Genomic DNA, 16,337 nt, shown 5'->3' on the forward strand with positions numbered 1-16,337 from the left:
CTCAGACACACACCTGAAATCAAACAGTGGCAAGTCACGCTTGTTGGCATTTGTTTTCATGGTGCTGTCGGGAAACCAGGCAGCAGCACAGCTCCCCGCTGTGCAGGGTGGACACTCGCTGTCACTGTTTGAATCCTAAAGGATTTACAGGCCAATTAGTCCACTGAAGTGAGAGCGATGCCATGAGGTCAGCGTCGCACGGCAGACAGCTTACAGTTGGCTAATCACCCGAAACTCTTTACTCCTTAACACAAAGTGATCATCACACGAGGACGGGCACATATATAATGAAGCTCTCCACGGAGAGGCCAGCAAACCCTGATCCCTCTTGATCTCACGTTATACAGAGAATACCCCATAGAGTTCCATGCTAATTATATGCAAAGAGATTGAAGGAATAAGTGAAACGTGTATGTGACTGTGTGCAGTATGGAAGACAAAGGGAGAGGTGTGGGGAATAGACGGGATGTTATGTATAGGGAAGGTCATGGAGACTCATGGAATGATTGCAGGTAAGTTAGATATTTAGAGTCTTGTCCCATCAGATTGATCACATTTTTCTATGATTGGAGAGGGCAGAGTAGTTCAAAGGAAACGTTCAGAATATGTTCCGAGTGTCTTCTGTTAGGACTGACTGCAGTCACACGCAGTCCGTCAAACTTTTAGGGACGTATGGTTTTAAATATGTGAAACAGAACACAATGTTTTCAGTACACTTTCAGCGCTGTGCAATGAAAATCTGCCTTTGCTTTAGACATAAATCTCAACTACTGATGGCCATCGGATTGGTACGGACACTCCTGACCCTCACAGGGTGAACCCGACCAGTGTTAATTTCGTCAGACGAGACGAGACAAAATATGTTTGTCAACGAGCCTTTTTCCCTTGACGAAGACGAGACGATGACGAGACGATATGTTCTAAAAACACTGAGGAAAAATGTGCCAATGTGCGTTTTTGTTAACAAATAAAAACGAGGCGAAAAATGTCATGCAAGAAATAAAAAATGAACAAAAACGTGTGTTTATGCAGGAGAAACACAGCGTACGGACAGCGCAATCTAGAGCATGAAACGGGCCTTAGAAGTCAGGCCTGACCCGTTCGACGACCCGAGCCCAGCCCGGCCCGTTTTGATTGACAGCCCGAACCCGTTTGCAGCCCAACATTATTAAAATGTGCGCATATGCCATAACAGTCAAGAATGAGTCTGGCCTCCCCAGTGTGTATTGAAACAACAGACAAGACACTTAGCAAAGTTGCACTGAAGATTAATTCATTCAATTCAATTCAATCAACACATTTAATCAATATGTTAGCTGTGGAACACAAGTGAACTGGAATTAATAAACAAACAAAAAAATCCTGAAATAAATAGAAAAAGACTAAAATGTTTTGACTAAAACTGGACTAAAATTTTGAGACTTTTGGTGACTAAGACTAAGAAAGAACTTTGAAACAAGACTAAGGCTAAGACTAAATTGAAAAATGGGTGAACCCGACTGTGGCGATGGCCTGAATTCTCTTCTAACACCACCACCAAGTTACAATCATTGATTTTGACTGAGACATCTCTACAGAGAATCCCGAGAGGGTGACTTCTAATCACTTTGGAAATCCCATGACTTCCTTTAGGCTATTAAAAATGTCCTATACTCCAGTTTTTAGTTCCAATAAGCACATGTTAGCATACTAACAGTGTAAAATAAGACACCTGGTATAACCTTCTGAATGGCATGATCACATTGGTTTAGATCAGAGAGAGAGATGTCAACAGGACGTTTTGCTCTAAATGTATTGTAATCTGTACAATACGTTTCACAATGTGCTCGGATTTATATCTCATCTTGTGTCACCACGTCGAAGACTTTACGAGGTTGCTGAAGGGGGTGAGGCTAATGTATCAATCTATGCTAATTCACAGTCATTATGGCTCATTAACCTGAGATTTATCATCAACCTCATTAGGGGCACAGTGCTATAAATGAAGTTAAGAAGGCAGAAAGCCCGCTAGTAAATAAACTGATCATTTACTAGAAAATTACTTGTTTATATACTTGTGAAGACATTTAGCCCTAACATTTTTTTTGCATCTTCCTCCGATGCAAAATGAGCCGCTTCAAAGTGTCATTAATATTATATCAACAGTGAGTGCAGCATGCCTGTGGAAAGCAAGTCATGAAAAGTATTAACTATAATTAAATTAGGCTTTTTAATTACAAATTTGCTGAAAATGACAAATTTACTGTAGGTGACTGACGCTTTTTGAATATTTCATTTGGTGTATGTCTTCTGAAATTAAGACACAAATGATGCCTCTTTTTCCACAGATTAATCCCATTTCACTTCAATAATCACAATGGTTTTTTTGTGTTTGTTTTTTTAAGCATGTAAGACTTGAACATAATTGCTCACACACACACACACACACACACACACACACACACACACACACACACACACATTTTATGCCAGCACACTACACTAAAATGCCTTAACAGCGTCGCCTACGCCTGCATAAAGACTGAAAAATACGCGTATTGCGAGTACACCAAATAATGAAGGGTGATGGGTGATAAGTGTCATGCTATGTCAACTCAGCGGACGCCTGTGCGCACGCTCGTCTCAATGTACAAATAATTATTTACTTTATGATGACGAATTTTTAGTTTAACAGCTGCTTCGCTTCACAATTCAAGCAGTCCATGTATTACCAAGAGAGACCGATTCCATAGCATTTCTATTTTTGACGCGTAAATTTCAACAGAGCACTGCGCACCAGACAGGAAATCCGACACAATCCGAATCAACATAATAAACTTCCGCCCCCTTTCAAAATAAAACACAATACGCAGTTCATGTAGCCTATCACAACTTCACATCAACGTTACGTCATGGCCGATGGCACCAGGTCAGCATTCAATCAATCAAAGGGTCAGGGTCTCTCACGCACCCGGCGTGAGTTGACACCGGGCAAAGGACGCAGCTAAAACGCGGCACGTCCCGTGTTAGTACAATGGTAACACGCGCATTAATGCCTATAGCGTGTGAACGCCTACAGTATAACTCATAACTACTTGTTTTTGTGTTGGGAAATATTAAATGGCCGACATAGGATAATTAAAAGAAAACCTCAGACGGAAAATAATTTGGGCAGTGGGTCTTCCGGTCTGCTGGCTGGAATTGTAAAATTAAATTGCATTTTAAAATTAAAATACATAAATAAAAATAAGAATACACTCTCTGCGCACAGGCGTCCGCTGCGTACCCTCGCTATCTGATTTCCACAAACACTACACAGTGTGTGCCTGTACGCTCATGTAGAATTGTACTTAACAGTCACGCGTGGTCTTCATGTCACGTATTTGAGGCGTAGTTAACCCGTCACGTAGGCGTATGCACAACAACGCGTGTGCAGCGCCTGTCCATTGAAAGTGAATGGAATTTACACGCGCACGTTGGAGGTTTGATGTCATCGCATAGGCGCTGTAAACGCATTTTCAGTATAGTGTGCTGGCATAAAATGCCCCCCATAGACTGTCATGAATATGCAGAGTTAAGGTTGAAGCCCCTTGTACAAACTGTCAGGATGACAAATGATGAAACATGCTGAAACACACCGTCCTGCCTGCCCGGGACTGTGTATGTACATGTACATATGGTATGGAAGTTGGCATGTGTGTGAGAGAGAGAGAGAGAACTGACTACTACATGTGTGCATACATGAAAGAGTGAGAGACAGATGGAGTGTGGCAGGTGCAGGAGAGGCAGTGTGTTCAGTACATACTGTGCATATGGCAGAGTGTACTTGCTCTCAGCTGTACTTTCATGAAGAGCCATCTACCGGCTTCCATTCAGCAGGCGGCCATTTACGTCCTCCTGAGCTGCAGTGCATCCTGAGTGCTGCTAAGTGTTTTCAGCAGCAGCAGCAGTCATTTGTTGGGAGCACGAAGGACACGAGTACGTTCTAAGCGCTTGAAGGGTTAGCCTTATCCAAGTGACACAGAGTTGAAGTATACACATAATTAATGTTCAGTGCATGAAACCATAAACATGGACCCCTTGGATATATTGCTGACAAACACACACAGAGCAAGTCGCTGGTTCCAGGAAAGATCCTCTTTAAAAAGACTTAAAGATTTCTCCCTCAGCTGCAACTGTTATTAGGAGTGTTGTGCATATTGAAAATATAATATTAATATCAAATATTTATATTATTATATATTAAAATTAAAAAAAATATATATTAAAAGTTTTTCATTTATGGTTACAGACTGTCTCTCTACCTCTCTATACCCCAATATTTTTAGTGTCATTCATTCTCCATTAAAAAGAGACTCTAATTTAAATTGCGTGTCGTGTCAGCTTCAGCTCCTGCGTTTCTTTTTTTGATCTGACTCTCAGAACCAGCTTCATGAAATCAGCACTTAAGTGTGAAAAATTAATCTTAGTAGTCGATGCTGCTAGTTGATGTTTTCATGTTCAAAGTCCGGCCTGCTCCAGAGCTGTGAGGGGAGGTGGTACGCTCAAATCACACACTCAAATCCAACTGATTTTCATTTTGCATATTTCACTCCCCTTTGCAACACCTGCGTCTTTCGTGTTATTAATAGCAACAACCTTTTTGGCGAGTAGTGTCATAATTACTGTCATAACTGACACAACGTAACAAAGTCATTCCTCTTTCAGTGTTAATTTTTAAATTTTCGACATCAGTGAAATCCAGACAATTGTCTTCTGTTCGGTTCCCACTGGTCTTGTTTGGTTTCTAAAAAATGCTGATTTTACCATCTGGCTAAAAATACAGTGGATGTTTTTTTATCATTTTAAAGTATGATATCTGATGGTTTTGCTGAATTTTTACATTTGAGTGCCCTTAATGTTCAGCTGCATCGCTGAATCAGATCTCAAATATCACACTGTAACTTAAAATTGGCTTTATATTAAAGCACAGAGCCTCATGAGCCAAAGAGAGACAAGAGGAAGATCTTTGTTCTGTCTTCTATAGATGATGCGCTCTAACAAAGTGGCTATATTACAAAAGGTGTGCCGTGGGAGCGTTTGAGCTTAATATGTTGTCATCTTCATTGGCTCTTTAGTCGTGATGGACAAAGATGAGAAAAGGGAACCGTGCCCGATAATAGTCAGGACGATCCCCAACTCATTCCTCCGCTGTTCCCTCATTTTCCATGTTAAACCGTGTAATTGAGTACATTGCATTCCCCGCAGAGCACTCCAGCTTCTTTTCTCCATCTTCTCTTTGACACCCGACTTCTGTGCGACCTCCGCTTTAAAATCACTTTTTCCCCCCACAAGGAAATGTAACATCTGCAGCTATCAAACATTCACAGACGGGAGATAACGCTCCGATATCAATTAAAGAGCGGCAGCCGCCAACGAAGTGGGACTTCCCGTTTAACCAAAGCTCTTGAAATGATCCTCCCAGGTGCATTGGTTTCTGTGTCACACTCGGAAATCTAATGAATCCAGCGCAACAAAAATCCCCATACTACTTTCTTTTATCTTTAATTTGACGCCTGACTTTTGTGGAGACCGCTGTTGTACAATCACACTCTAATTTGCCCCCAAAGCAAAATTTGCCCAGTCTCATGACGCGCAGGCAAAAATGATTAACTGTGAGCAATTACTATTTGAATAGAGGGCCTTCCTTGTCTTCTCTCCTCACCCCCGTACAACGCAGACTAGCTATTAATACCAGACAAGACGTGACCTCGTCTTTGTGTGACCTGTCACTTTAAACTGGATTTCTCTATTCTGGAAACAGGGGCACGGCAGCCATTTTAGCAGGCCGCACGAGTCAGAACACAATTATGAGCTGGAAACATTGCGCAAGTGTGTAAATGCACACAGAAATACACACACATTTTTTTTTTGCAGACAAAGAGAGGGATTGATTGTCTAGTAAAACTCAGCTCATCAAACAAGAATGTTCACAAGTGGCAGCTCTGACTGATGAATGCAGCAGCACCGCGCTGACAGTTGACATCTTTCTTTCTGCGGGTCATGTTCTTCTTTTTGAAAAAGGCAGAGAGGATGATTTGAAGTCCCTCATCACTGGTGTAATCATCTCCATCATTACCATTTTACAATTTTAGACATTTCGAAATCAAACAGTTAGTGTGAGAGTAAAGTAAATGCTGTTGGAACCATTCCAATCAGGTGCCATACAAAAAACATAGAACCTGAACAAAACAAAAGTGGAAAGAGGAATGTGACAAGAGGAAGTCACATTGTGTGTTATTTATCTGAGAATCAAGACAAAAAATAAATAAATAAATAAATAAGACAGCTGGAGCTGGGTTTTATGACCACACCAAACAATCCATGTGCTGCAAAACTTTCAGGATTTTATGCTGAAACTGAACAGTGAAATCCTGAAAAGTTGTTTGGTGGCACGCGATCCGTTGGATTCTGGGAGGTCGAGTCAATGTTTTGTAAAACAGTGATGATTTAGATGATGAGGAACATGTGGCGAAGTGATCAGGCCAATGAAGAAAGTAACTTGGAGGTCACACGAAGGCAGAAAAACAAGAAAACAAAACACTGGGAAACAGGAGCCGAAAAACCTCATCAGGACGAATAGGATCATATTAGTAGTAAGTCATTTACTGCAAGAAAATTCAGAATGTCACTTACTGTATCAACTGCAAACGCTGGTTGTAAGTGTGAGTGTGAAGTCAACACTAAATGTGCGACCTTCATTCTTCACACTTCTCCCATCTGGTCATAGTTACAGTTCTCTGGCCACGCTGTTTTTCTACAGAAAGAAAGAATAACATTTGCTGAAGGTATAAGAAACATAAATAATTTAAACTTTCATAAAAAAAATAAAACGTTTCATGAAGTTTATCACGTTGCTCCTAACTCAATATCTCATAAGGAAATCTGGGGGATTTCTCTTGAGGCGACAAAGAAGTATCCTTTATTGTTTACTGTATTTGTCAAATTTGGCACATCCACCAGCAGCTTATACCATTTTAAGAAACATTATAACATTACATTATAAGCTAAATTTACAATAAGGCATGACTGAGAAATTGCTGTCAACATTTCACCAAGTTTATTAATTTTCTACTCACTAAACAAAGAAAATCTCCAAAAAACACATTGAAACAAAAGTTTGCATTTAGACTACAAAACACTAATTTGTAGTCCACACAGACAACCTATGCAGGAGGTTTAAGGGATTTGACCCAATGAGTCTTGGTGGTCGTGCAAGCTTGAATTTAGAGGCGTCTACTTGTGTTTAGACACCAAAGGCTGATGTTAACACCGGGCACAATCAGTCTCTGCGTCATCAAATGTACCAATGCGCAATGTTGACACTCACCTGGAGCCATGAACTTTTGGTCTCCTTCGCAACAGAACTGGTTTTTGTTTCATTTCAATACTGTAAAATATTAATAATATCCCCTCCACATCTTTCTCATTTGACACGTGAAACATGACATCCTCTTCTTGAATACCGTTCTCAAAATGCTATAATTTTATGATTTGCAAGATATTACTTGTTTTGTTTTTTTTCTTGCATGGCTTTTGTCAAAATATGATGACTTCTATGAAGTCTTTCAAACAGTGGCCTCAATAGTTCCAGCTGATGTTATTTTTTTTTTGTGTGCACCTCACACGCGTGAATACTTCAACATAAAGGCAGCATTTAATAAAATCAACACTGAGTGTAAAATAGGGCAACTTATGGTTTGATTGCTTTTCATTTTCTTTTCTCTCTCTCTCTCTCTTTTCAGTGTTTTTGTTGCTGACTGAATATAAAGAATCATCGACCTTGAATATATCTACATCCAATCCATGCTTTAGCTAGGCCTATGACAAGGCCAATGACACAAAGCAGTAATCCATTAAGCACATAACTCAAAGCCTCGGTTTGAAATGTTTCCTGGGCTTGACACGCTAATGAAGAATTTGGACTGTTGCACCTGGAATCAGCTGGAACCTCAAATCCAGACCACTAATGTTAAATCATAAGGTCATGTCTCACTGTAAAATGACCAGAAATTAAAGGAACATCCACCTTAAAACAGCGCTCTTAATAGCTACAGGCAACATGTGTGGGCAACTGGCCAAGGACTTTATTTGCATTAAACATCACCATTTATCACACACAGAGAAAATACATGTGACACTGTACGAATGTGTGAAGGTAGAATTTCTGTTGTTTACAGGATTCTAGTGTGTACGCACTTTGCATCTGTAACTGCATTATGATTCATGTATATTTCATTATAGTATAATATGATATCGTACACAAACAGAACATCTTGTGTTAGATTTGTATTCAATTTGGACAGCAACAGTGTTTCCCGTGTTTTGGCGGCACACACATTATAACCTTTAATATAAAATGACACGATCATTATGAGGATAAAGTGCACACTGTCAGCTTTCATTTGTGGGTATTTTCCACACTATTGAAGAGGCCATTTACATTTTTATATCAACCTTTCACCATTTTTTAGGAGCCACTGTCTAATCTCATTAATGTTTCATTGATGCTCTCATTACTCATCGTGTAAGTGAAACCAGTGGAACCAGGTCCTCGTGTGCTGCTGAACTGTTTTAATTCACAGAAATTAATAATGATGTGCACTGAATCAAAGTTAATATCAGTTTTTAATGAAGACAATAACTACAGATATTTCATTTAAATGTATATTTCTTCCTTTTATGATTCCGAGTATTAGCCACTTCTAGCTCCCTTCCCAAGACTAGATTCTTTGAACTGTGAACAGGATGATAGTCCACACAGGAGATGTTTTGCCAGTTTATTGTCAAGAAGGTATTGGTTGCATTGTTAAATGTATTGACTAGCTATTTTGTAGCTTAACTTCTTGCCAGGAAGCTCTGCGAGTATTTTGGATTCCTTTTTGGCTGGTTTGGTATTTTGTCCTGGACTCTCCCTGAAGTTCAAATTTCAATGTTTGCCAACAAATGATTCAAAGTGAACAATCTGCCTGCTCATTCACAGCATCTCTTCTTATCCCATCCTCCCCTAGACTCTCCCCTAGACCAGATTAAAGTTGTGATACACATAAAGTATTTTTCTTCATGGAACCTTGGGAGTCTCCTTTCCCATCAGTTCAAAGCTGTGATTTGTTCATATGAAGTGCTAAATTCTTTGAAATGCATCTCCACCAGCAGCAAAGTGGTGATAGAAATCCTTCAAAGAAAAGCGATATTAGATTTTAGGATCATACATATGTCATAAGGAGATTCATATTTCATCGGTGATTCGAGTTTTACCATATTCTGTGATGGTGAGGCCTCGGTTGGTTTGACTAAGTTGCAGAGTGACTTCATAAGGTTGACCTATCGACGGTGTCTTGCAGTCTGGGAAATGAGCTAAAAAGAGAAACTGCTTGACAGGCTGATGAAAAGGAAAAAGAAAAACTCTCCCAGGATGTCTTTCTTATGTCTCCTTCCACCTCCCTCTCTCCACTTTTAAACTCTGCTGTCTCTATCTGTCCATCTCTTTCTCTACATGTCTCTTCGGCTTTCTCCGTCTCCCTCAGCTCTCTTAATAAATACCCTCTCTCCAAACTTAACCTCTCCGACCTCTCCATTTTTGTCTCTCTCTATTCTTCTCTTCTCCTTATGTCTCTTTCCCATCCCTCCCTTCCTCCCTCCCACTCGCACTCCAGCTTTTTAAAGTGCCGCTTTCCCTTGAGGCCTTTCCATGTCATTACTCCAGTCCTGGATTCAAAATGTCATTAAAGTCATTGCTTTAGTCAGAATTCATTTCAATTAGACCCAGTCACCGTGGGACTCCCGATCCCTTTGTCGTCTTCTTCTTCTTTCATTCCCCCTTTGTGTCCAGCCAATGACATTGATGTTGACAGGTCAACCCTACATTACAATACTTTTTTTAATTTACATGCTAATTGTGGACTACTGTACATCAGAGTACTCAGGAGATAGAGCGGGTTGTCCAATGATCATAGTGTTAGTGCTTCAGTCACACTGTCTTTGAGCAGCAACACAGGCTGAACCCCATATTCCTCCCAATGGTCAAAAACACTTTGGATAAAACTGCAAAGAATGAGAATCCAAACCACAAGATGTCCTGATATCACTGGGTTGACCTGGATAAAGGACATCACTGATTATAGGACAACACCCCTTGACACAAATTTTCTGTCCGTGATCTCTTTTCTCTTTTGTTCTAGCAGTGATCACTGGTATGAAAGGGTCATCTTCGAAAGGTTTCTCATCAAACAATTGCAAGAAATTGCGGCATAACACCATCTACAATCCACAACATCATTAAAGATTCAGAGAATCGAGAGAAATCACTGCACATAAGAGGTAAGGCCAAAAAACTACTTTGAATGCCCAGATGTTTTTTTTAAGGGTATTAGTACTGGGGTTAGTCACACTTCAAACACAGTTTGTCATGTACAAATGCAATTTAAGACTGTACCATTCAAAGAGAAAAACAGATCCACATCCAGAGGCTTCACCGACATGCAAATATATGCAACGTGCGATATGAAAACTCTGGAGCGTGTGCCTGTGGGTCCTCACATGTAACGTAAACACAGAAGTATGATTAAAATGATTGTATATGGTATGTCAAGGTCTTTGAATAATGATGTTGTGTGAAAGCAAAGTGCATGCTATTGCCAACATCTATGCGAGTCACCTGTCAGCCAGAAAGGACATCTGCAAGATGATAGGGAACAACACACTCATTGTTAGAGAACATGATTACGTAGAAGCACCATTCACTCCGATTGGACCATATATTGAATCTCCTTTGCCTGCTGGTACACTGCTCCATCAGTATTGTGACAGAGGCTGTGGGCACACAGGTTGATGTGGGCTGACTCATCTGTCAAGTCAATTGTCAGGCCAAGATATACTGAATGATGAATATGTAGCATTTAAATGTTAATGATAGCCGAAGCCAAAGCACACTGCATGCCATAAAGATATCTGGAGCAGCGTGGATGAACAAAAAAGACAGTGGAACAAACAGTGGGATCATATACAGACACAGCTGTGTTGTGCAAACTGAATGTGGATGGGATATTTGTTTTTTTTTTATTATTTCCAATGAAAAGAGATGTGTAGTCACAGCTCACAGGATAGGTCTTTATTTTATATTTATTCATCATCCACACATCTTGGCCTAAATCATCCAACCTTCATCATCAGTGAGGATCCTCACGTCCTCTCCGATTAAGACTCTGAAGCTTCAAAATATATATTTTGGTGTCAGTGTGGACACTCCTCCATCAACAGGATGTAGCAAAAAACACAAGTCCAAAGCGTGTCCTAAAGACACACACTCAAACACTGTAATTTGTCTCATACATGGACCAAAGGTGATTTTCATAAGATCATCATTCTGACTAAGGCACAGTCACATACTAGTGTAAAAATTCAACAATGTTAATGAAGGCATTTTTTTTCATCATCAAGTACTTCAGTTTAGACCATCCAGCCTGTACAGAAGGGCTGAGAATAACAGTTACTTTTGTATTATGTATTAATCTATGATCATTATCTTGACTAAGTAATTCATTGTTTGGTTAAAATCCAGCAGTTTGTGAACCCTCCACTCACCTCAACTACATCTCTGCTACTATGACATGTTACATGAATCAATCCAGTAAGTGGGAAAACAGTTAAGTATTATATGCATGTCATGTCTAAAAGACAGGCTTGCAAAAAAGAAACAAAGTTATTCAACTCAAAAGATGTAAAGCAGCCAATATTTGAATTTGAGAGGCTATAGATGCATTTGTGACATTTTGCTTAAAAGATATGTTTGTGATTATGCGGCAAAAAGGATTGTTGCAGATTTGTTTTCTCTCTTTAAACTCACTTATTTAATGTACGACAGAGAGCCAGAATGATGCATGTAGTGACGTTCATTCATATTCATAACGTGTCTCGGATCAGCTTCCTTTCAAATTCTGCATCACACTTTGTGAAACGGACTAAAAAAAAACACAAGGACAAATATCCTTTGATAAAGAAAAGTAAAAAATGAGTATGTAGCCTGAGATGTGAAAATTTAAAAAATACTTTCACACAATGAGAACCTTTTTTTTTATTACTTATTACTTATTTTTGGTATAGAGAAAACTTGAATGCCAGAAGCAAAAGGTAAAGTAAGAGTTTTTTTTTTTATTGGAATATTAAACCAGACATGCAGTTTAAAATCACTTTCTCTGGAACTGTGTGGGCGTGCAGTGCTTTAATTGTGTTCCTGTGTGGCTAGTGTGTGTGTGTGTGTGTGTGTGTGTGTGTGTGACAGAGAGAGAGATGAGGTAATGGTGAGGAAGCTCTGCTGTGTTCTGCTTTGTCTTGATATCAGCAATAATCTCCCATTAGTAATTTCTTTTGCCAGGCTCCGGTGGTGGTGGTGGAGCCGTGCGGTAGAGAGAGCTGGAGAGCGAAAGAAAGAGAGAGAGAGAGAGAGAGAGAGGGGGAATGAGAGTGGTGGAGAAAGAGATAGAACAGCATGATAAAAACGAGAGCACAGAAGTTGAAAGACAGGGGAGATAAGAGGAAAAGAGGGTGACACAGCAGAAAGAGGGGGGCTGAAGAATAGAGAAAGAAGAGAGGTGGGAACGATACCGCGGGTTGATAGACGTGGCGGAAGAAAAGGCAGAATGAAAGAGGGACACGGGAAGAGATTTGATGGAGCAGAGATGAAGAGGGAGGTGGAATAAGAGTGAAAGAGAAAGAGAAGGGATCAGAAAGAGGGAAAGTGACACAGTTTTACAGGAGGAGAAAGGGGGATGGAAGAAGGTGAAGATAAAAACCATAAAGATGCTTCAGCAGTCTCCTCTCCCCATCTCTCCTCTCTTCTCCGTGAGTAAACTGTCTATTCTCTCCTCCTTTTGAATCACTCGTCCATCTTTCTTTTGATCTCTCTTATTAACTTTCTCTCTCTTTCCGTCATCCCCCGTCATTCTTTCCATGGCCGATTATAATTTCAGATTCAGGTCCGTGGCGTTTGACATCGCCGATGTACGTGCTGAGAACAGTTTGTGAAAAGGTGTAAGGAATCATTAAACTGACATGTTGTAAATGTTATATCTTTTTTTTCTCGTTTTTATTTTCATGACGCTGACACATTCATTTCATGCCACGTTTTATTTCACTATCATGACATGGTGGTCAGCCCAGCCTCTGAGCACACTAGTCTTTGTCATGTCACGAATGTATCTCACGACCTTGTGGTTACGACATGGGAAGGCCTATACAGGAACTTGTGAACACAGGTTGTGAATACCGTAAATTAACTCCACCCATGCTCACAACATCTTTGGCCATTGTCGGATTAGTGGGGAGGACTGCCAAGATGGTGATGGCCAGACCCAACACACTCCTGCCTACAGGTAAAGTCACGGATAGAACTTTCACATTTTTTTTTGTCTATATATATATATATATATATTATATTATATATATAAATCATATGCAAAATAATCAAAAATTAAAGCATATGTAATGTTATAAACAATGAGAAATCCATTTCACGAACAGACTGTTCTGTTAAAGATACCAATAAATCACAGCTCGGGTAATGCTAAGTGAGCTTCAGTTGAAAGAAAATGTTTTACTTGGCACTTTAACAAGAGGCCCGGCCAAAGAGACACAAAAAGAACGTAGGTGACAACCGCTGTGAACACTGTGCCACCCCCAACAAGAACTCTGACAGAGATAAAGATAAAATGGTTTGACCTGAAAGTATTGCAGCATTGGAGCACACACACACACACACACACACACACACACAAAACAAAAAGACTTCAGTAAAACACATTCCAGCAACCAGACCATGATAGACCAATACTTAGCTAAGTCCAAAGGGTGAGGCAACAGGACATGCCACAGTAGGAAAAACATACATGGATTAACAGGATACCCTGTTAGGACCTGTGGGTCCCATATACAAATGCTCAGTCTTTACCACAGCCACCTGATTCCAACTTGTGGCCTCTTGCCGTATGTCCTCCCTTGTCTGTTTCTCCACACTCCCCACCAAACACATAAGGTATTAACCAACCCCATTGTGCCCCAGAGTGCCAATTCTATACTTCACCATAGCGGTTTAGAGCATCCTTCATCATCATCTATGATTTTTTTTTCATAGGTTTTCACTGTAAATCTAAAAATGTCTCTGCCGACAAAGGATCCCTGGGTTCATAATCTTAAGGAAGCTGTAAGATGGTGCTGAAAAGCAGATCTTGACACACTGTGCATAGTGGAAAACAACAAAGACACTGTGAATTCAAATGTTTTTTTTTTCACACTACATAATTACCATCAGTTACCAACCAATTACCAACATCAGGACTTACCTGGCTCAAACTCTGTTTAAAATGCTATCAAATCAAACACAGTAAGACACAGACACCAACACCTATAGAAGAAAGTCTTACTTTTTTTCCCATCACTCCTTCAGCTGTCAGTTTTATGGCATTTTGACATTTCTTAGCAGGAAGCTTACAGGTGTATTTGTGAAAGCTGCATTCCACTTAGGTTGTGCTATTGTGCATGCTGGTTCACTAAATGGAACTGAGCCACTAATACTGTCCACATGTGTTGTTAAAATGTCTGCCATGCAACCAGTCCTTTCTCCACCTGCCTTATTTTTTGGATTGAGTCATCGACAGACTGTGGACACTCATAAGAGCAGAAGATGACAGATAAACTTGAATAAAAGTAAAAGGAAATAAAGATTTTTTTCTCGAATTTAGTGGCCCGATAAACCGATAAAAGGACCATCATTCCACCTTAAACCCACTGCCAGTCAGTGAAATCCACCATCTCTTATCATTCCTGCCAAGACTGGGCGAACCTTGCCTGATAATCAGATTGAACTGCAATGCAGCGTCACTTCATTCATGCAGCATGAAAAGCAAAATTTGGACCACTGCAAGCAGATGCACTCGAAGAAAGCTAAATAGAACACACAGCTGTACAGTTTTATCTTAGACTTTTGGGTCAGATGTGTTGGTGCTTTGTATGGATATGGCGTAAGCGTGCAAAGCAAATGATGAAGCTGAATAAAATATGACAGTAGTATATGCACAGTTCACACCATCTAAGAAAAAGGAGGGTTAGTTCAGGTTTCTTGGAGTGAGGTTATGTGAAGTACTTATTCATAGTCAGTGTGTCACCTACAGCAGACATCCCTTTCCGGGCATTTATATCGCCCTCGCTAAACTGATCAGACTCCATTGACAAAAACACTTCAGACTTGCTGCTACCGCTAATCTCTGGGAACAGATATCTGCATATGAATGCAGAATCTGTAGAAGAGAGACAACGGTTTTGACAGTGGAAGTTCTGGTTTCATTTGGGTGATGAACAGTCAGAGAGCAAAAGAAGCAACCACAGAAAACTATTCTTTGATGATGACCTAGGTTTTAATTACCTTTTATCAGCATTGGTATTCAGATATATATATATATATCTCCGCTGAAATGTATCTTTCTCATCATTCTCATGTATCAAGTTGCTAATCTGTCGGTAGAGGAAGCCTTAGCTTGGGTATCCAATTATTTGTTTTCTGGATTTCCACTAGCTACACCAGAAGCCCTTGAAACATTGGCCATTGTCCCCAGAGACTTATACATCATCCTGAGATCAATTACTCAGTCACTCATCAGAGAGGGGTGTCTGACTGCAAGGTAACGTATACTGTGTATATACATAAACAGTATATAGCATACACCAAATCTAGTCATTGACATTTCCCAGATTTACCGTTTTTAGGTGGCTAAAATATGTTTTTCCACATTAATACATTGCTTAGTGCCAATGTCATTTCTCCTGTCTGCTTCTCCAAACTGAATATGTCTACTTATAGGCACAATTATTTGGTTTATATGTGAATTTCATGTTTCATCATGTCGGCCTATTTCACATATTTCAAACCAATTCCAGACCATGAGCTTCCTAACTCCAAAAGTGGACACTCTTCTACCAAGACAGGCCTGGAATGGTGTACCATTACTTTTTTTTACAGCACAGGGCAGCACTTTATTTTATTTTATTTTTTACAGCAGCTAATTAGGACTGCATGAGCATTACCAAGGATGCCTGCAACACCCTGTCTGTTCAAGTTTTACTGCACCCCATTCTCAAAGCAGAATTGCTCATTCTTGCTCTTTAAAGGTTTTACTCATATGACTCATCATTAACAGTGTAATAGCTTTCCTTTACAAGGAGACTGGAATTTATTAGGAGGGATTAGGTATGGTACCGTGCATGAGTTCAGCACAAAACATTAATCTGGCCACCTGAGATAATACAGAACAGGAGATAAGGGATGTAGT

Source organism: Larimichthys crocea, chromosome I (genome assembly GCF_000972845.2).
Source record: "Larimichthys crocea isolate SSNF chromosome I, L_crocea_2.0, whole genome shotgun sequence".
NCBI classification, from domain to species: Eukaryota; Metazoa; Chordata; class Actinopteri; family Sciaenidae; genus Larimichthys; species Larimichthys crocea.